Raw genomic sequence first — 23,069 nt, 5'->3', positions numbered from 1 at the left:
TGTTATTTATTTTTAAGTATACAGGCTGTATCAAAAATACGAGTAGGTACCTAATTCGTTTAAGGGCATTCTCGGTACGTATTTATTTTTTGTAAGTATAATAAAATAACTAGAAGTCGATGGGAAAATGCTGGGCGGACTGTGCTGCAAAAGCTGTGGTGGTTTCCGCAGAATTTTCAGTGGGCTCAGTCGGGTCAGACAGCTACAAGAATTGTACTGTCCATATTGTGGAGAACAATTATTTGATTAGAAAAAAAGGTTTAAGTTTGTTTGTAATGGAGGACCCGAAGTTATGGTATCAATATTATTTTTTCCGTAGTAAAACTGTAAGCGTTTTTTTTTTTGTAATAACCTCAGGAACAAGCAATAAAATAATGTTCATGAAAAGAATGGTGTTTTTGTATTTGTCTAACTACAAACATCGTTTATATTACAAGGCGATCAATCCAAATGGGTCAGTATGGAGATGTCAGAAACTTTGTGAGATAGCGAAATCTGTTCTTAGGAACCATAGCTTCGATTTAATAATAAGGGCATTCAAACGTTTTTTCAATCTTGACCCATTTGGATTGATCAGCCTGTATATATGTAACACAGTCTCACACCTAGACAGGCAATGGGATAAATACTTACCTCATTACTTTTTGGTTAAAAGCAACACAATTATTCAATTTTATGATACTATCTACAAGAAGAAATTCTTCAGGGAAAGCCTTTAAAAGGAGATTTTATAGCTAGGTACATGAATTCGCTCTAGGTTGAACACAAAAACTGTTTTATTACTTACGTGAGTTTTTATGACATGACAAGACAATTTACCGGGCCATGGGAAAAATAGCTCCCACACAGTTAAACTCTAATAAGGCCATGGGATAATGTCAACCCACATCCTAATTCTGGTCATACACAATAATGCATGAATATTTAGCAATGTTTACGATTACATTTGCTTTCAACACTCAAAATCTACAAAATATCAAAAAATTGTTCGATCTATGTACTTCTGTTTCATAGAAATTATGGAAAGTGTTCGAATTTCTCCGTAGTTTGCTGAAATTAGCGTTCAAGTGAATTGAAATGGCTGCCAAAGATATATTACGCAATTTAGAAGCGTGTTGTGAATGAAGATCATAAAATAATATTTTCAGGGATTGACAAAATATTTTGTAGGTGGTTTGGAGTTAAAACCTGACTACGGTAACCGATATAAGATGTGGGTGGAATATTTCCCTTGGCCTGGTAAAGGGTTAACAAGTGAGAGCGCGCACCTTACGCTTAAAAAAAGTGCACGCATACAACACAGCTATTCGCGGCCGTCTAACAGTTTCGACCGTCGTATTACTCTTAGTTTAATCACTAAAATATTGGTTATCATTTTATTGAAGAGATTAAATAATACAGATTTTTTTCATATGTATAATTTGAATAAAAGATATTTGAATTCCTTATTATTTGCGCCAGAAAAAAAACTAACGAAATAACGTACTAACACGAACTTGGGGCCGTTTACCTTGTATGCAAAATTTCAGCTCAATCGGAAACCGGGAAGTGGATCAAATTTAACTTGCAAGATTTGATTACACACAGACAGACAGACAGACAGACAGACAGACAGACAGACAGACAGACAACGGTCAGGTGAAACTAAATAAAAGCTTGTAAAAACAGAGGTCATGGGCTATCTGGGTGGGTTTTTGATCCTTTCTCAAACTTGTCTCTTCATCGTACAGGTGACGTCAAGCAAAGCTACGATGCTGGAGTGGCAGAACCGTCCTATAGCCCTGGTGGGAAGTTTCATCGTCAAATGCTGCAAGCGCCGGGGTTTGGTCCATGGTAGTCAATGATAAATGGGGGTTTTTGTCATATGCAAAAATATAGGTGTACCTACGTATCTACCTGGGTCTCTATTGTTTCCCAAATAGTTTTAAGCCATAATGTATTGTTTGTCCGAATTTTCGTTAGTCATAATTGGGTTTTCTCAGAAACGCGTAACTTTTCAGGATTGCCATAAAACAAACCTAACCTAACCTAAGGTATCTATAGAATAACCTTACGAAAATCCTGAAAAGTTAACGGTTTCAGTTTTATGACTAACGATAATATGACGAACGTTATATTATGAGTGACTTAAAACTTTATGGGACACAAAGGGACCCCTATCTACCTATATGGTGGCATTTTAGACATTTGTGGCAGCAATGCTGTCGGCAGTAATGCCGGACTGCAAGAATGTAGCATGCAGCCGACTACTTTTCTGCAGAAAACGTCAAAAAGGTTATTTTATCGACAAATTAAATTGAAATTAAGCTTATTTATTATTAATACTTAAAAAATAGTACTCTGACAATGGTAAACTATAAAATGTTAATAAAATTAATTATCTCTTAAAGTAATTTATGTTTTTGTTATTATCTAAAGTTGTGAATGCAGAAAAGGTCAAGGTTTCAAATACTGAAATGAAATACCCTATTCATCTCTCATGGTCTTAAGTGAGTCATTGTTGTTCTACAAGGTGTGCAAAACATTATACGTTTATGCACTAAAGGTGAGGTGAGGTGTAGATTGTACAACAAAGGCATATAAAGTGACCCATTTTTACCAGAGGCAATTTTTTTTTTTAATTTTCAACATGTGATCAGACTTTCAGACGCTTGGTTTTCTGCCAAGTCAAACATTTCGGAGCATTTTTGAACGATAATCGACTCCTATTTTATGTGATTTACTAAATTTAATGACAAAAATACAGATTTCTAATAAATTGTAGCAAAAATAAAATAATATAACAAGTTTTGTCATCTACACAATTTTATTGCTCAGTAAAATTGTGCAATATGCAGAGATGCGAAAAATACTTTATAAAAAGTATTTAAATACAAAATACAAATACTTCCTTGATATTACTATTTCAAATGCAAAATACAAAATAGTTTTTGAATTTTTATTTAAATACAAAATACGAAATAGGTATTTTCAAAATGCTTTTTAAAAATACAAATACTTTGCGATAAAAGGTACTCGGAGTAGTGAATACCTAGTCTGAATTAAAAAGTATTACTCGGAATTTCCGAGTTGAAAAGACTCTCGTTATTGTTTGAAATCAATCCTCTTCTTCATCAATCAAATCTATAAAGTGCAAATTTCTAGTTGTTTGCTCATATTAACCGGTAGGATGTATGGATGATGGTTTTTAATGGCCAACTTTTAAAGCATTAATTTGTAATGTTTTACAGCTAGTATAATGCCTCTCGTTAGTGTGATGAAAACGTCTCGTTTGTGTTTCACCAGGGCAGAAAAATTTGTCCTCCTCTCGTGCCTTGAAACCCTCGCAACACTCAAGATTCCACTTTTTTAACCACTCGCTACGCTTGTGGTCATGTACGACGTTACTAAACAGATCAGTTCCATGTTAAAAGAATGAGAGAGTTGCCAGGATTGTAACATCAGAAGAGATTGTAACTCCTACCTACATTACCTACCTACTATAAAGTATTTTGTATTTTGAAAATAGAAAATAGGTCCCAAAAACTATTTCAAATAAAATACAAAATAGTTTTCTTCAAAAGGTATTTAAATACAAAATACTAAATGGGTATTTTGCATTTTGTATTTACATTTTAAATACAAGTATTTCAAATAAGTCACATCTCTGGCAATATGTATTAACTGTTTGGCTGTTGAGACCGATTACCTTATAGACCGGGAGATAGTCACACATTTTACTGGGTCATTTGTACCAGTATGGCGGTTCGTCAGGGGTCTAAGTACGTAATGAACGAAATAAAAATGATGGTCATAGCGCTGGTACCGGCGGCCCAATCGCGTGGTCGTTAGTCGAACGTGTCGGATAAAATACGAGTGTCGAACGATTTGTTCCACAAAAATCCTCGTATTTTTCGATAGTCCATAAAAAAGAAGTAGACGGTAGCGTAATGCCATACTTCTCCGGTGTGACTTACAGCCCGCCATACTGAGGCGAACACATTAATTAAAAATAAACAATTCAATCATTTGTGCCAAGCTAATTTTTGCACAGGTGATCATCGTCGAGCAGCCATTCATGGACATCACCATGCCATACTTTTCGGATGGTTCCAAATGGCCGCCATACCGCCGCAAAGGAGTTAATTTTTTTTTATTGCTAAACGATTTGTACCACCTTGTAATTTTTTTTCAAGACTTTCTGTGTGATCATAAATGGAAATCTCATAATGCCATACCTGTAGGAGGTGGCAAATGTGTACAATATTTTTTTTTTATTTCAAGTATGGTGCCCCTTTTTCCCCCTATTAGAAGTATGGCAAATATAATAATGGTCACATTGCATCATATAATTTCCAAAAATCTAAATGCCATACTGGTACAAATCGTCAAAAAATTGTTTTTTGTTTTAAGTCTTGGCTTAAGTCTCACAGTCGTCCGCCCCGTAGTTATAATCTGAAATATTTTTTTTAGGTATAATTGTATCCAAACAAATAGAATATGATGATGCCATGCTGTAAAAAATTATTTTACGTATACATAGTCGTATTTTTGAAACATGTCGATTAAATAAGTTTTTCAAGTATGGCAGCACTTTTTCCCCCTACTATAAGTATGGCAATTATAATAACGGTCACATTTTATCAAATACTTTCCAAAAATTTAAATGCAATACTGGTACAAATCGTTTAGCAAAAAAAAAATTAACTCCTTTGCGGCGGTATGGCGGCCATTTGGAACCATCCGAAAAGTATGGCATGGTGATGTCCATGAATGGCTGCTCGACGATGATCACCTGTGCAAAAATTAGCTTGGCACAAATGATTGAATTGTTTATTTTTAATTAATGTGTTCGCCTCAGTATGGCGGGCTGTAAGTCACACCGGAGAAGTATGGCATTACGCTACCGCCTACTTCTTTTTTATGGACTATCGGAAAATACGAGGATTTTTGTGGAACAAATCGTTCGACACTCGTATTTTATCCGACACGTTCGACTAACGCCCACGCGATTGGGCCGCCGGTACCAGCGCTATGACCATCATTTTTCTTTCCTTCATTACGTGCTTAGACCCCTGACGAACTGCCATACTGGTACAAATGACCCAGTAAAATGTGTCACTATCTCCCGGTCTATTAGTCTTAGAAGAAAATTTTACTTTTATGCTCTAGAGCATAAAATGCGATTTTATGTCGTCTACGCATGACTTAAAGGTGCACTTTATGAGCATGAGAAGTGAAAAAGCGTTTTACATTCCACGTACTTATTTTTTTACGATAGGTAAGCATTATTTCCTGTGATATAATTTTCCAGATATTTCCTTGAACCATGCCAACTTTTTGTAAATTTTCAGAAACCTTGACATCTCTAATTTTGTGACCTTCACATCAGACCTGAAGCGGACGACGTAGGTAATTGCGTACCTTTTCGCTCAAATATTTCCAGATTATTTATTTTACATCCCGAGCCGATTGGTGACGTTTGTTTAGGATGTTCCCTTTAACGAGCCATTTTATTTATCGTTTGAATTACGGACTAACTGGCCCGTTTAATTATTATTTGATTCGTAAAACTGATTATTTTTAGCTTGAGCGAGAATGCAAAGTTACTAGATAGAATCTAAAATAACTTTAAATAGAACATTCCTCGGACTTTGCTTAGTTTGGGGCTAGGTAGATCTGTATAGTAAGACTGTCCTCAAATACATATTACTTTTATTCTTCTAATTGATGAACAGTTTTTTAATAATTTTAAGGGAGAAAAATAGATCTATAAACGATCTCTCTGCTATACGATACCACAGACAGAATGATACCTACATAAACTTAAGTCTTATATTATAACGCCCCGTTATTTTCGGAGTTTAAGACAGGAACGTGCAACCAAGGAATCAAATAATTTATGCATTTCAATTACTTTATTACATTACAATCAATATTGCAAACGCTTGACAACACGTTAGACAACACGCATCCACAGCCTATTAGCCGTTTTGCCCCTGTGCTCGCTTGCGGGGAACGCGGGCAAGATGTGACTTGCGGTGTAGGGTAACAACCGTAGCTTGTCTGACTTACCCCGTGGTATGGGGACAGGCGGAGCTACCAACCCATGCCCGTGGGGTAAGGGAAGTCCATCCCTGTGGCGGGGTGCAGCGCGTACCCGGACTTGATTCCTGCGCTGCGCCAGTAGCCCCCGCATACGTACATAGGCCTGTAATTGAAATAGGAGACACTATAATTATGCACCAGGGTAACAAAACATCTCATGCACTATTGGTAGACGTCAAGCAGTAAAAACAGACAGCAGTAAAGACAGGTCGATAGCCGAAAGCCGTTCAGATATTGAGATAGTAGTGCTGCTGAGAAATGAGAGGAATGGCGTGAGCTCGTTAAGACCATCACATCAGATAATGTACCTTCTTCCTCGCGTTATCCCGGCGTTTTGCCACGGCTCACATAGGAGCCTGGGGTCCGCTTGACAACTAATCCCATAATTTGACCTAGGCACTAGTTTTTACGAAAGCGACTACCATCTGACCTTCCAACCCAGAGCGGAAACTAGGCCTTATTGGGATCAGTCCGGTTTCCTCACGATGTTTTCCTTCACCGAAAAGCGACTAGTAAATATCAAATGATATTTCATAAAAAGAGAACATTTAGTAGCTTTTAAGTGGTTGAATAATACCAATTCCATTCATAATGTGGCCGTGCAAGTTTGCAGCTCGCTGTACAGTCGCTATCAGATATATCGGACCGGCCAAGGTGCTCAAAAATATCTGAACACGCACTCTAACGCCTTGACAATAGAGGCGTGTTCAGATATTTGTGAGCACCTTGACCGCTCCGGTAAATCTGATGGCGACTGTAAATTCACTGACTAATGAGAGAGTCGTTTGAAAGCTCTCAGTCGACTGAATTGAGAGGATATTGTGGGAGAAAATGTGAGGCCACCTCACTGCAGGTCTGCGGTTCTCAGACAAAATGAAAAACCTAATTAATACTTACTGTGACGTGTACTGGGGCATGATTATCACTGGTACAACAGTAATGTAGCACAGAGTTTACAAAATTAATTTTAATCTAAAAAGCAACTTGAAATATTTTTAGTGGCATTTATATCAAAATGGTTCTTCTTCTATAATGCATTTGTTTTTTTGAACTCAAGTCATGTTGTCAATTTTAAAAATCTAAAGTACATAGTAAAAAATAAAAGTATTTTAAGTAAAGAGTTTGCATAATAAATACCTCTTGTTAGACCAAGACAAGTCTGCAACGATTTTGATATTGATATTGTTATTTATTCGTCATAATTTCATAGAAGTTTGACGTTTAAGATAACACTTGCACTAAGTATGCTATCAAAATCGTTGCAGACTTTTCTTGGTCAAACTCTATAAAGATCAAGTTGGAGCAGAGCTTGTCTTAAGGATTTCGCATGGGGGAGGAGGAATTATGGGATTCAAACAATGAAAAACTTTAACGTTAATTCCAATGGTTTTCAAACAGTTAAAAACTTACGTTCATTCCAATCACTTTATTACAAAATTAGTATTGCAAACAACATTTTTTTAACATCACTAGACAAGATTAAACTACGCCACACTTGTAAACCACGTAGACAAAGTTGGGTTTCTGTCCAGTTTAATTTTTGAGTTAGACCAAGAAGAGTCTGCAACGATTTTGATAGCGTACACAGTGCAAGTGTTATTTATACATCATAATTTCAAAAGAAGTTTTAAAACAACACTTGTACTGTGTGTGCTATCAAAATCGTCTTATCTTGGACTAACTCTCGTCTGATCTGAGAGACAGGGGCACAGATTGGGGCACGATGACTAGAAGTTGTAGCAGCGGGGCCAGCATGGTGAGTATGAATAGCACGAGTAGCACAGGTATGGGTAGTTAGGGCTTCCGCCGTCGCGCGCGTAGCCTGATTTGATACCGGCGCCCGGCCAGCATCCGACGTGGCCCCTGCAACGATTTGGTTGAATATTTGAATGGCATATACCTTAATTACCTATTAAGTAAATATTTGCTATTTAGTTACCTAACGGTTAAAGTTGCATTTTTAAGCTGACCGAGGACAATGAGCTCTCATAGGCTTAAACAAATCAACTATACCAATACGTAGGTAGGTATAAGAGAAATAACCTGGTTGTTACAGCTAGGCAGGACTGTAATACACAATGGACTATAAAGCTACTCTAGCTCCTGCCTGCGACTTCGCCTGCGTGGAACGATTATGAAAAATGATAAAACTCTCCTATCCTTTGTCCTTTTCTAGGCCTCAAGCTAAACATCTTCTTCTTCGCCTAGCCTTCTCCCATATCATTTGGGGTCGGGTCTCCTCGTCGTTCTAGCCTGGCCTCAAGCTAAAAATCTCCATACCAAATTTTATCTAAATTGGTTAAGCGGTTTTAGCGTGAAGTGGCAATAGATGGCTCCGCTACAGAAATGCGAAAAATGAATGTGCGAAAACATACAGTTACTTTGGCATTAACTATATTTAGGGATATTAGGGATTGCCTTCTCCTTCTTTCTGGAAGACTACCCAATTGCGTGGAGTACGCTAGATAAAATAATCATTTATTTACATACAATATATATACAGTGGTACAACTAAACGAAATTAATAACTAGCTTAAATCTAAAATAGGCCCCTGAGGCATTGTACCAAGGATGCTGGCGGCATTTCCCCGCTGTATCGCAATACTGATACGTTGTGCGAGGTAGCCGCCAGCTCTTCGGTCACCAGTTACGTCAACCAGACGCTTCGCGATTTCTGCGAACAATTTATGCGCGCTGGGACCCCATGGACCTAGAGTTTCAACTCCAAATGGTACAAAATGGTACTCTCTACCGAGGCTTTTATATTTGTTACGTTTTAGAATTTCGGCGCTTTCCGCCGCCCCGCCCGCTCTTACAGTAGTCCGTTGGAGGTGGGACGGTGCCAGCGTGTCTACACAGGTAGCATCCCACACCAGCATCCGTCCCAAGCTCCAAGGAACTAAAGACACCCCGTCGGGCCTCTTGCCATCATCTCTGATAATGCCAGTCGGCTCAAGAAGAGCAGGCACATTGATGGTGGCAAGAGACCGACGGAAGATCAGATTAAAAAGTTTGACCTCAGAAACAATGATAATACAAAGAAGATTCAATAATACTTACATAATTCAATATGTAATATACGTGCTAAAGCAGAACCAAGTAAATTTATTCGCAACACTAATTTTATTTTAATTTTGTAATTGAAAATAATTTTGACAGCATTTATATAAAAGTGACAGTTGGCTTAAACTTTTGCTTCTTTTCTGTTTTGAGCAAAGAGTATAGTAGGTAAGTATATATGTATTAGGTTCAGGACAAAGTTCAGGATATTACTGCATTTTAGGTTTATCTCCACTTTCAGGTTTTGGAAAACCGGAAATCTAATCGGGAATCCGAAATTTTGGAATTTCTGTATCGCGAATTCTCGTTCCTGGAGTCCAGACACCAAAACGCAGCGAGTGTGATGAGCACCTTTGCGCCGGGGGGTAGAGTCTGTGCGGAAAGAGAAGAGTCGTGGCAGAAACGAGAACTAACATTTTAAATTTTATATGGCAATCAAACCTTTGACACCTGTCTTGTAAAAAGTAAACAAACTTCTGTCAATGTATATTTTTATTAACAAAAACCGCAAGTTTTATGTATAAAATATTTTCAAAATACGATAAAACCGTACATAAAACCACAAGGAAAATTATATTTAACATTGTTCAGTATTGTCAGAGGGAAGAAAACGGCTAAAAGCCGACTATCGACTTACAAAAAGGCGCGGAACGTGTTTCCGCTATTCGCAGGTATTGATGTTGTATTTAATATTAAATAATTACCTATTTAATAAGCCCCCTAAGTAACTTGTCTCCGGTACATAATCGGTAAGTATATTCATTCAAAATATATTAATTTTCATAAATATGCCGGTCATTCATGATCTTTAAAATAACTGACAAATAGTCTTGATACTTGCCATTTTATGCATATTTATATGTGATTTCTTTTTCAGGATTGTGTAAAAGTACCTACGGTATCACGAATAAAAGACCGCTAAGTAGGTGATATGCAAGAATTCGTAATCTAGGTGCCGGATTCAACCACATCCAGTTCAGATGAAGATAGTTCTATGAGTGTCCCTGGTTGTTTTGAAGCTAGCTCAAACATAAGTGACATTGAATATTTTAATTCAGACTTCGATTACAAAGAATAAAACTTTTTCTAATAAAATATTTCTTTATTTGTAAGTTCGTTTACTAGGTTCTGAATAAAACTTTTTCTAATAAAATATTTCTTTATTTGTAGGTTCTGTTAGTTACGAAATTATATTTCATATTTAGCAGTGACTTTTCGGCGAAGTAAAATATCGAGAGATGAGAGAACCGGACATATCCCAATAAGGCCTACCTACTTATGCACTATTTTTATTCATATTCATATTTATTATTAATGATGTAAACATACATTACAAGTCAAGTTTACAATGGGTGAAATATATCCCAGATGAAATTACAGTTGTATTGCCCAATTTCTACCCGATCTACCCGGTTTTAATAACTGTTGGACTGCACAGATTAGGCAGTACATAAATGAGACTCGTATCTTGTTTGGTACTAAAATTACAGTTGTATTGGGCAGATTCGTAACTAGTTTTAGCAGTTTTGTCAATCGCAGTCACTTTTTAGTATCTGAGATATAAAAACAAGTGTGTTTTAAAAAGAAAACTAGTGTCTGCGCTAAATCAGAGGATTGAGTTGACGAGCCGACACCACCACCAGGCTCCGTTTAGTAAACCGTGGTAAAAAACCGGAACAAAATGGATTCAAGTATCATGACCTTTAGTGTCATACTATAATCACGTGACCAGTGTTGTCAGCATAGCAAAAATCATAAAATAGCACTGGCGCGCCCTCAAATCCCACGACTCTTCTCTTTCCGCACAGACTCTAGCGCGGGGAGGCCTCTTTCAGTCTCGGAGTAATTAACAATGGAGCCGCCATTAACAGGCGTTCCCCTCTGTCGAAAATAGGCGGCCAATGGTCAACCACATGTCAACCATATGTATGGACTGACGTTTATCTGACATGACGTACCTATACATTTGATGTGCCCCTCCCCCGCAATAAACGGCAGACTATTTTGTACCGAAAATTTTAGACATGGCGTCTCCGTTGTTAATTACTCCGAGCTTTCAGTAGTTTTTATATTCCTTGTTTTATTTTAGATATATTTAGGGTTATGAGTTTTAATTTAGTATTATTTATAGATGCATTTAGTTCATAAGTGATTTGTTTTTCTAATGTCTTTTTACCTTTAAATCCTGGCTATACGGAATTCCGAAACCTTGAAATCACGGACTTAGCTCTTTGCTCTTGATTTGCTCTTGATTATCAGAAAAGGTATTCTGCCAACCAACTTTTCGCAGATTATTTGCCAGCATTCGGCAGCAAATTTTCATTATAATATCGCGAAGTGTAGATCAAGGTCATATCCTCCAAGCCGGCTAATGATCTTTTCATGCAGTTTTAAATGGTACATGAAAACCATAGAGTAACTTAAGAGTATGTTGAGTCAAAACGTCCAAAGAGTCAATATTTAGAGCAACAGTTTCCTATACTATCATGCATACATGCATGCCTGACAGACAGTTGGTCATTAATCATCATCAATTCATCATGGTGTATCATCTAGGTGCCCTTTTTCCCTTTTTTAGCGGACACCTCCGACTATAAGAACCAATTAAACACAAACATGTTAATTTTAATAAATTTATTACAAAACAACTGTTTCACTTGACATTATACAATGACGACCCTAGTCACGTACTACCAGTATCCACGTGACAGTGACAACCAGTGGACTTCCAACTGCCGTGTCTACCAGTAGGAGACGGGCAGCCTCGGGTACGGGTAGTCCTGCTTGCCGTTGATGCAGCGGCCGTCCCGCGGGCCGGACTTGACGCCCGCGCTGGGCCAGCAGGGGTCGTTAGCGGGCCATACTCCAGGACACCTGTAATTGTGGAAGAATCATTTAATGGCGGTTAACAAAAATACATCGGTTTTGTACCTAGGCCAAGAGGAGGGCAGCTGTCATAGGTTTTTATAGATGGCGCCAGCATAGGTTACTATTTCTAGTTTTGTTCTATGGAATATTATAGCCTGGATGCTTCCAACAATACTTCCATAAAAATAAACAAGAATATCAAATTGCTTGGTAAGGCAAAAATAAATTTTGATTTGTCAAAACAAAGATTCAAATTAGAATGGCACAGGAGACCTTTTTATAGGTCTCTGGGCGGCTAGAGGATATGGGACACGAACCTAAATACGAGGGATAGTACAAATGTACAAATAAATGAGGAAATTTATAGCAAATGTAATTGTGTCGCTTAACTTCAAACTCGGGTAAATCCATTGGACCCTCTCAGCAAATATCTACCCTATTACGTTTTGTTAATACCAAAATCGCATAATCTGACAGATGGATTTACCCGAGTTTGAAGTTAAGCGACTCAATTATGGTTCACATTTAATTGTGACCGGTTATGAACTTCATACTAATAAACAGATGATGATGTAATTTATGAACTAACAAAAAGAAAATACTCACCTAAGCATGATGCAGTTTAGATGTTTAATGTATATACCTACGCAGATAAGTATCTATTGTTAAAGCGGTTGATATTGTATTTTTTATATGTTTTATGTATTTTATATAAAAATATAATATTAAACAGTTGCCCAGATGGTTATTCAAGTACAAATGTGTCAAATAGCTCAAAAAATTCTTCTGTTTTTCAGTAGCTTGTTCCTTTTTCAAAAATAAATGGATTTCTGTGGTGCCAGCGGGGTGCGCGACCCGTAGTGGTGTGCTTTTCATGCAATTTTTGCAACAAATCTTTGCACATAGTATTCTTAGGGTAAATTGTATTTAAGTTTTTTAGTAGGCTACCAAGGCTAAATACCTACCACATACTTAAATAATACCTTATTATTTATCTATGGTCACCAGACCAAAACTCTTTATCATTACCATTAGAAAAGCAAAAAGCAAAAACAAGCATCCATACGTCAACAATAATGCACCTGTCATTAGCAAAGGAAAAATAGGCTCTTAAAGAGAATATAAATATTTTAAGGACTGTGATAACATTACCATATGTTACTTTTTACACTAGATCCAGTAAGATCGAGTTTAGTATTATAAAAAGATCTACTAGATTTCAGTAGATCTGTAATGCACATAACATCAATGCAGATTCATAATAAGTTACGTGTTAATTACTTTCTACGGCTAGAGAATGTGATAGTTTTGCCTAACAAGTTCCTTTTTAGCCCTCGCCACGTTGCGGATTTTCGATGGAACTAATTTATTTTAATGGCAATTATTTTGTTTGACATCCGACATTGAATCATTGAATGATCATTGAGTCATTGAATGTCACCGATGTAAACAAATCGAAAATGATTGTAAATATTTCAGGATAATAATAGATTTTGCAATCAAAATGCCCAAAAAAATTCACACCGATGCTAAACAAATAATTTTAAATACATTAAAATACTTGCGACAGAAAAAGGATACGGGATTCAGTAGCATTCCATTAAACAATGTTGTGAAATTATTTGTTGACATGACGGGTACTGATTTTCATAGTGAGTTTGTAATAAACTGGTTAGTTTTGTACTAAATATGAATATTAATTATTAAATTATTATTTTTCTCATTTAAGGCGTCTTTAGTGCTATAATCAAAAATATTTATTATAAGAATGAGCCATTACCACCACGAGTGACTGAATCTGGTAAATATATATACGGAGGTCGAATATTTACAATCAAATTATGGCGGATAGGTTAATTATTCATACTTAATTATCAACTAAACATGCTCTTTCGATTGGGTTTCGATTGGGAAACATACTTCTACAACTCACATGTACATAATTGTATACCTCACTCGCTCTTGCACGATGCCAATACACACTGTCCCGACTATTCATGACGTACACGTATTGTTGCTATATGTAAGCTGTTTGTAGCGACATTATATCAGGGCTAAAAAAGAACTTGTCAGGCTAATTAAAATGAAGCAAGAAGGAAAATCCCTCATTGGAAATCTCTACAAGTAAGTTACCTACATAAATATAAAAAGTCCTATTATTATCTAGTCGGCATATACATATGTATAAGTATAATGACGGCATTTTTACAATCACTTAATATTGACTACGTAAACATTATGGTCTACGGACTCTACGGCGTACAGGCGATACGTGGTGCTACGAGTTTAAATGCACTGTTGCATGTGTGTGTTGTGTAACCCTTCTCGTGCATGAAAGGAGGCCTTTGCCCACTTGCCCAGCAGTGGGACCTATACTGAATTACATTATGTATTATTATTTTCACCACACCAGCTCGGAAAGTCTTACTTTGCACTTCGAAAACGAATAGCAAAGTTGCATTGTTCCACATGTGAGGCAAAGTAATCAAATGCAAATTTTGAGTTGTTTTCTTATGTTTGCTGGTAGAATTGACTTTTAAATGATGATTTTGGATGATAAATATTTAATAACATTCATTTGGATTTGATTTGGTTTGATTTTGTTTGATATTTTACATTTAATATTTGCTTCGGGTTGGTGTGGTGAAAAATTTTGTTTAACCCTCGTGCTTTGAAACCCTCGCAACGCTCAAGATTCCATTATTCGAACCACTCGCTACACTCGTGGTTCAATTTTGGAATCTTTCGCTTGCTCGGGTATCAATATTAGCACGAGCGGATAAACAACAACTTTGCCCCCATGTAAAACAAATAACTATTTATTCCACGTATACAGTTCTGGTGCATAATTATTTTCCATCGTATTTTCACGGAAACGTACGAACATGTATTGCTATTTTAGTCAGTCTCGGTACAAAAAGTACTGAAATTGATTGAAGAAGCATGATAAATTCGAAAGTTTCCTAGAAAGTACGATGGAAAACAATTACGCACTGCATTTGTACTAATGTACACGAGTCAGACTACTAAGAGCTCTCTCGAGATGCAGTTTGACTACCCCACCGGCCTACTAACCCCCTACGGCTAGACGATGTAAGCTCACACAGCGCTGTAAGCGCCGCCAGGGTGGCTACGTGCGCAAACCGATTTCCCCCCAAAATTCTACGTCAGTACGTAGAGGCAACCCGCGCGAGCGACCCGCTACGCTCCACCCCCGCGCGTCTTTTGTTTTTGCAAGCCAACATTCATTAATAAAAACCCAACCCTGTGAATAATAACGAATGTTATTTTTGTAATATAACCTTGTTGTTTCGTTAAAATTGTGCGTGTTTGTTTTTATCTGTGCAACTTGATGAGATTAAAGCTAATCGGTCGTGTGTATTGCGTTTTTTGAATGTGTGTGTGTGAAAAGTGCGCTTTTTGGATTTGGATGCGTTATTAATGAAAAGTAAGTTTAATTAACCTCTTTAAGTATTCTGGTTATATTTGAATATTCTGCAATTTTCAGGTCGAGTTAATTCTTCAGCAGTTTCTGTAATTATGGTAATTGAAGAACGTAATATGTAAATTAAAAGTGGTTGAAATCGTTGTCGTGCTAGCGGTGCTAGCCCGGCGTTTAGTGCATTGTATGGAACAGGGCAAGCACGATAAGCAATTAGATTATTAGGACCGATTACTTAATTCTTATTCATAGTATTACTTTATGTATTTTTCATCACACTCACTCAATAAATGTGGAATTGCACGCAGGTTTAGCGGGAGTTATAGAAAAAGTGTTCTCCCTAGGGAGTTATGAAGTTTCTAGTGCCATAATTTTAACAGTTTTTTCTCTTTATACTTATTTTTTGTTGGAGTTATGAAGTTTCTAGTGCCATAATTAACAGTTTTTTCTCTTTATACTTAATTTTTGTATCGCAAGTGTCATGAAAAACATTGTGTGTAACTCGGGGCGTAATAATATTGCAAACTCGAGTCTATAAATCGCTCCGGCAAGCCGTGTCGCGATTTAACTTACTCTCGTTTGCAATATCCTCTAGCCGCCCAGAGACCTATAAAAAGGTCTCATGTTCCATTATAATTTGAACTTTGTGTTGACAAAATAAAGTTTCATTTTGCTTGGCAAGGTTTGACGTACGGGCGGCTAGAGGATATTCAACTTACTCCCCATGTTGCACAGTGTACTATTTTGGGTTTGCTTACAACAATGACAGATTACAGTCGCCATCAGATATATCGGAGCGGCCGAGGTGGTCAAAAATATCTTAACACGCACTCTAACGCCTTGACAATAGAGGCGTGTTCAGATATTTGTGAGCGCCTCGGCTGCTCCGATATATTTGATGGCGACTGTACAAGTAGAATCTTGAATATCGCTGGTCATTCTGTAATGTCATTCATGTAGGTACTCAGCAAAAGTATAGTATATATGTTGATTCGCGAAACCTGTACAGTTCAGAAAAACCATATTAATCTACATAAGTCCTGGGTTTCAGTGTAACATTCCTTTGAAATGTTATATGACCAGTGGTGTTATATGACCTAATTGTCACATGTATGCTTTTACTACCCCCCCAATAAAATCATAACCATAAAAACTTCGTTTAGGGAGAATGCTGTTTCCCCTCTAGTAACATTGACCTTCCCTGAAATCTAAGGGCTTTCGATGATTGATTATGAAAATTTATGATTAATGATTTATAAATTATCCTAGTTATGTTAATAGGCACTTACATGACATTGATCCTTTTCACTAGTCTTCCTTGTCTAGTCTCAAAGCTGAACTTAAACGTAAATTGTTTTAGTTTTAAGTATTAAAAATCGTTTTAAATGACAAAATGTATAAATGTAACTTTCCGATTGTCCTACATACCAAACCCTACCTAGTAAAATAAATTGATGACTACTTATCCGATAATACTAAAATAGATATTGATCTTAAACTTATTTACCAATTTTCTACTTACCTACCCTCTATATAATCTAAAACAATATTGATTTTGTTTGGAAGACTGGTATTTAGTTATAAACTGTATTTAGTTTAAGTAGATATGGCTCATAATTTCAATTTTATTTCTCTTTCTGCGGTTATTATGTATGTTAACATTATATACCTACTCATCAATGAACCTCCAGGTCTGTTTCTTAAGTATGTTAAGTACACTACATTGTACTAAAAATCCATTTGTATTATGTGACTGTTTGTGTTCTAAATAAAAAAATAAAAAATTTTTTTCATTCATAAATCAATTCTTCATTGTTGATGAAGTTCATTCTCATTTTTGCCATCAGCTCAGTTGAACTCAAAACAGAAGTGTTGATGAGATTTAAACTTAAAAATGTTTTTATTCTTGTACCTATTAATTTGGTAGGATTGGTCGGAAAAGCGAGTTTTTTAAGCAACCTACATATTTAACGACAAAAATGATTAAGTAAATAATTGTTTTACTCACTTGTATACATATGTATGTTGATTTATAGAGCTAACGTAAGATTTGTCCTAATCTGTCAATGTTCTTACATAAGTATAATCCACGCCAGCTCTCTTGAATCTCCCATGCATTAACATATACATCTAAAGACGAGCTTTATGGGCACTATAGTTCGTTTTTTTTAGCATTAGAAATAAGGTAAACAATCTTGATGTGTCTTATAATTGAAAAACACATTTTAAAAATAAGTTACGGCAAACATGTAACAAATTATGAATCTAATACGATCATTTATATTCTTCTGCTTTCATAAATGATAGTTACTGATTTTTAATAAGCGTTTTTCAATTAAAAGACATGCCAAAATCGCTAACCTTCTTCCAAGTTCTTTATAATGCTAAAAAAACGAACTATAAGAATGATGCTAGTTCTGGCGATGTCACTCACGAATTCGAGCCAATCGTGCAGTCTAACGCAACTAGTTGCGACCAATCGCGCGCGTGATGCGAACTCAGCTACCAATCGCGTTGTGGAGTTAGACTGCACGATTGGCTCGAATCGTGTGCATGACACCACTGTACTGGCCCCATTCATATTGCCCGTAAGGCCTGTTTTAAGATATATGTCAATGCTCGCATGTTACATTCTGTCGCAGAACCCTTAATGTCTAGACATAGTCCTTGCCAGTGATATTGGTCGGGGGTTGCCAAACCGATGTGAATCTAGGACAACGAACTGTAACGCATGCGGGACTAGTCAATATTTTAGGTAAACATTGTAGTTTTAAGCGTGGAGAAGTTATGTGTTTCGTAGAATCCGTGAATTGTTTTGTAAATTTTCGGTTGGTTTGGGTTGGGATTCGTACTTGATAGAGTCCATACTTGAAGTGGTGCTAGATGTATGACGATTATGAGCATAATGGCATTAATGGCTGTTATTTATGGGCAGTTCCTATTGATTGTATCAATTGGTTCTTTCTGATTGTATTATAACTTCGAAAGAAATGTAAAAATAAAAGTAAACTCTACACCACCTTGTATGAAATGCTTCCTACATAGCTAATACAATCAGCCATATTCGAACTTTAAGATACGTCAAAGAATAGATATGGAAACGATATAGATTAGATATGTCAGTGTCAAACAAGTGTCAAAAGTGACGTTTTTGTTTGAAGAAACGTCGCTTTTGACACTTGTTTGACACTGACATATCTAATCCATATCTTTTCTAGATCTATTAACTGACGTATCTTAAAGTTCGAATTGGGCCGAATAAGGAAGTAAAGGAATGCAGACACAGAATAATGCGGTACAGGGGGAAATTCCAGAAAGTTGCGAATTAACGTTAGGTGGGGGGAGCCGCGTAATTACGGTTATTTATGGGCGGCCAGTCGGTACATCTTGATTCTAACTGGAGGAAATTGTTGCATGTCGAGTAACATAGCAGGCTAGAGTCGGTCCAAGCTAACTCTGTAGCGTAGGTATATTAAACTTTTTTTTAACATAAACAAAAATACTAAATCATAAACGTTAGTAAGTAAAACTCATTTAGGTATAACTACCTAGTTCATTCATATGAATTTAGTAATATAATCAACAAAATTATGTTACTGAACATAACACCAGGGTTAACCAATTCCGCAATTCAGTTGAATTGATTTTTTCATTGTGATTGACATCTGTAAATTAAATTTATAAATCCTTACAGGTACATTACATTTAGTTTGTTTAATATAACTAGCATTACAAAGGCAAATGGAATTCGGATAACATCGAGAAAAGTTGGCAAGCAATCAAAGTTTCAGACTCCGCGCCGCTAGGGAGGCATTTTGAGTTGGTACAATGTGAAGCGGCCTCGCTTGGGGCTATTTGGGACAATGAAAATCTTAAAAGCTTTGAGTTGGAGTACTTCTTGCTGGTGATATACTTAAGAGCAAAGAAAGAAGATAATTCACTTAGTGAGTTATAGGTCGTAGGTAGTTCTTCTTCAGAATCAACAACAAATAGGAACAATACAAGGCATTAGGTCCTTCAGTACACCTGCATGAAAATCTTTTTCGGGTAAGTGTGATGAAAATAAAACACTTACAATGTGCATAAGTAGTTCTCGAGATATAATTTAGCAATGTGACAGATGGACGGATAGACCGAGTCGCACCATTATTGTTCCTATTGTAACTTATTGGTACGGAACCCTAAAAAGTGGTATAATTAAAAAATATATAAACAACATTTTACACTATATTTCATTACTTACATTAAAGTGCATGGACTAATTTGTAAGGGAATTTTCGAACAAAATTATCTTCTTTATTTGCTCTTAAGTATATCGCTATAGTAAAAAGTAGGTACTCCAACTCAAAACTTTTAAGATTTTCATGTCCCAAATAGCCTCAAGCGAGGCCACTACACATTTTACCAACTCAAAATGTCTCCCTAGCGGCGCGGAGTTTGAAACTTTGATTGCTTGCCAACTTTTCTCGATGCTGTCCGAATTCCATATGCCTTTGTAATGCTACATATTAAACATTACTAAATTTAATGTCGGAACTTTTATATAAGGGTTTCCCAAATCTTTTTTGTACTGCGCCCCACCTATGTACCTACATAAATAATGATATCTGTGTATCGCCGTGTGACGCGTCGTGACAGTTTGGGAGCCCCTGTTTTATATTATCCTCTGGTATTGGGTCGGGTGAGCATAGGGTTACCAGATGACAGGAATTTTCCTGACATGTCAGGAATTTTGGCCTTTTGTCAGGAATGGGGACGGAACACGAACATGTCAGGAATTTGTTGAATTGATAGACATTTCAAACTTAAATTAATAAAACGCGAACGCGGCTATCGGCTTAATCGAGTGGTCATCGCTAACGGCTAGGCCTCCCCCCGTCGTCAAAAATTATTCGGAAATCAGGAATTTTGTCAGGAAATTCTAAATTTGTATATGGTAGCCCTAGGTGAGCAGATGTAGGAAAGAAAAGTTATGAAGTAGGTTTGAAGCTAATGGCTCCTCTACACGATGGGCCAACGCCGGCCACTCCAAGGGACGCATTTATGCGTTAGAGGGAGCAAGTGCTATTGCTATCTCATTCTACCGCATGGCTGCGTCCCTTGGAGTGGCCGGCGCTGGCCCATCGTGTAGAGGAGCCATAAGATATAAACATGTACTTGATGCACTTTACGCTCCGACATTGATTTAGAACACCCGCGGGCGGTGACGTCACAACATAGCAATCCAATCACGCACCTACTTGTATTCCAGACTTACACAAGCGTGCACTAAAACGGGACGCTGGGAATATCTGTAACAACTTTGACTAGTCTTTCAGTCACGTGTAGTAAAAAATATAAGTACCGATGAACAGGCACTTAGGTTTTGTTCAGATACTTGTGAACAACTTGGCCGATTATATATAATCATATAATTTCCTTCTTCTCTTCTCTTCTTAAGCTTGCTCAACAAGGACTTTACACTACACATGTGTTCTTTACATTTCTTATAATGCTAGAAATGCAGCCAAAAGGGGCCCACTGATTAACAGTCCGCCGGACGGTATCGGCCTGTCAGTTAGAACAAAATTTTGACAGTTCCGAACAACTGACAGGCCAATACCGTCCGGCGGACTATTAATCAGTGGGCCCCTTTACTGCAGCGTGCCATGAAACTTAAAGGAAGCCGGGAATCCCGCAAGAAATTTCAATCACGTACTTGCTTGTTTTCTAGTTGTACACAAGCGTGCAATAAAACGGGAAGCTGGGACAATCTGCAACAATCACGTACAGTCAACAGCAATAGTAACGGTTGAAAACAACAAATAATAAGTATCTGCCTGACCATATACCTACTTTTCCAGATATGTAGAGATATAAGTATCTCTATATTTCGCGTTCTATAGTACCTGTTACAGTTTAATAATAATAGGGACTTTTTGTTAAGCTGTTAGAGAATACAGATTTATATACATTTGACGCGTAATCTGACTCGTTTCTTTTGATGCTGACTGTACTTGCTTGTACAGTCAGCGTTATATGTATAATACGTAGCATTCAAACTCCAAAGTATCCAAATACATACATTCGGTACGCCATACATATTATATGGTGTACCGAACTATTTGAATACTTTGGATGCTACTTACTATACGACGCCGACTGTACTCTAGACGTACATATAGATAGATACTTGGTTTTAATAAAATAGATTGTCGGCAAAATCTGCAACATTTGTTTAACAAAGTTGCGGAGAAATACAAAGATAATATTGAGCTGTTAAAGCTCTGAGGAGGCAACACAAAATCCCCTCATATTTTTTTATCAAGATTAATGATTATGAAACTTAAATGCTGCTCATCTGCCTTAGTGGTTAGGCAGCCTAAAGAACAAATGCCTGCATTTGTTCTCACACTACAAACATAAACTCCGTTTATGTATAAAAAGCTCTCTTATGAGACAAAGAGAATGAAATGAAGGCCAGGCCAGTAAAGAACGAAAAGGTATCAATTTAATTAATTTCGAATACAATGCTCTGGCATTAAGAGGCTCCAATTAAAAGATTGACGTATCAATTCGAGCCATTCATTGCAGGGAATATTCCAATCTACCGAGCACGGGCGGGTTGAAGGCTCATGGGTACCAGTATAATAGGTATACTAACATCGACCCTCTATAACTGACTATAGGGGGATCCCCCGTGATCATATGCACTTGCAACAAAGTTTGGTAACCATTGAAACCCACACCTAAGTATCGTAGTGCGACGCGTCATCGTGAACATTGTTGGAATGCACAAAGGTTGACATTACGGCTCGGCCACGACTTTGCGTGACTGGCGACGGCGACGGCAGCAACTATAGGTGGGAAAGAAAGGTCCGATCGCTGTGTCTCGCAGGCTGTAGGCTGTAGGTAGACAATGTAGACACTAGGCGAGCGATGATGATGACACGACAATCACAGGTACCGCACAAGACGAAACTTTGGGCGTACCTACCTACGCTAGCTGGCACAGGTGCACGGGGCTATAACCGCGAAAATTGAAGATCGCAAATAGCGGGCATCTTTCTCTGTCACTCTAATTACGCCTTTGGAGTAAAAGAGCAAGATCCCGCAATTTGCGAATTTCTGTTTTCGCGGTAGGCCTCAGAACGGGTGCACGCACGCGGATGCCATTGTAGGTAAAATCCGTCGCACGCGTCCGAGCCAGTTAGGGTGGAGTATTCCACATGTCCAATGGGTATTGCGTCTCACATTTTGCTTAATCAGAGAGTGAGACGCAATGATATTTGACAAAGAAATTATACAGGTGGAATAGCGCCCTTAGCAACGCTCATACTAATTTCCGTTGACCCGCTCACCCGCTCCGTGCAACCGCGCCACCTAGCAGAAGCCCTTCTGTCACGTTATACTGGTTAATACGAGAACTTGGTTCTCCCGCTGGTAATAAATACACGGCCAGTAATAATGGAGTTCCAGTGTTGACGAGCGAACGAACGTATCGCCGTGATTTATTAATCAAAGGTTCACTTCGGGTGGCATTTCAGGTGACCTGCTTTTAAAAATAACTTGAGAAAAGTTAGGAATTTTAAAAGGTAGACTGTGTCAGAGATGCAGCCGATGTGAAATATCT

At 37.4% G+C, this 23,069-nt stretch overlaps 2 protein-coding genes across 2 annotated transcripts in view; one reads left to right on the top strand and one right to left on the bottom strand.

Annotated features, from left to right (window-relative positions):
* The window catches only part of LOC134678739 (uncharacterized), a 336,630-nt gene that overhangs the window by 171,644 nt on the left and 141,917 nt on the right, over positions 1-23,069 (bottom strand). The window lies entirely within an intron of this gene.
* The window catches only part of LOC134678545 (multiple C2 and transmembrane domain-containing protein), a 143,762-nt gene continuing 136,080 nt past the window's right edge, over positions 15,388-23,069 (top strand). Inside the window, exon 1 of the mRNA XM_063537182.1 lies at positions 15,388-15,463. The gene's annotated coding sequence lies outside the window, so the exon portion shown is untranslated. The remainder of the gene's footprint in view (positions 15,464-23,069) is intronic.

The sequence above is a fragment of the Cydia fagiglandana genome, chromosome 2, assembly GCF_963556715.1.
Source record: "Cydia fagiglandana chromosome 2, ilCydFagi1.1, whole genome shotgun sequence".
NCBI lineage: Eukaryota > Metazoa > Arthropoda > Insecta > Lepidoptera > Tortricidae > Cydia > Cydia fagiglandana.
This window is presented reverse-complemented; position numbering and strand designations above follow the sequence as displayed.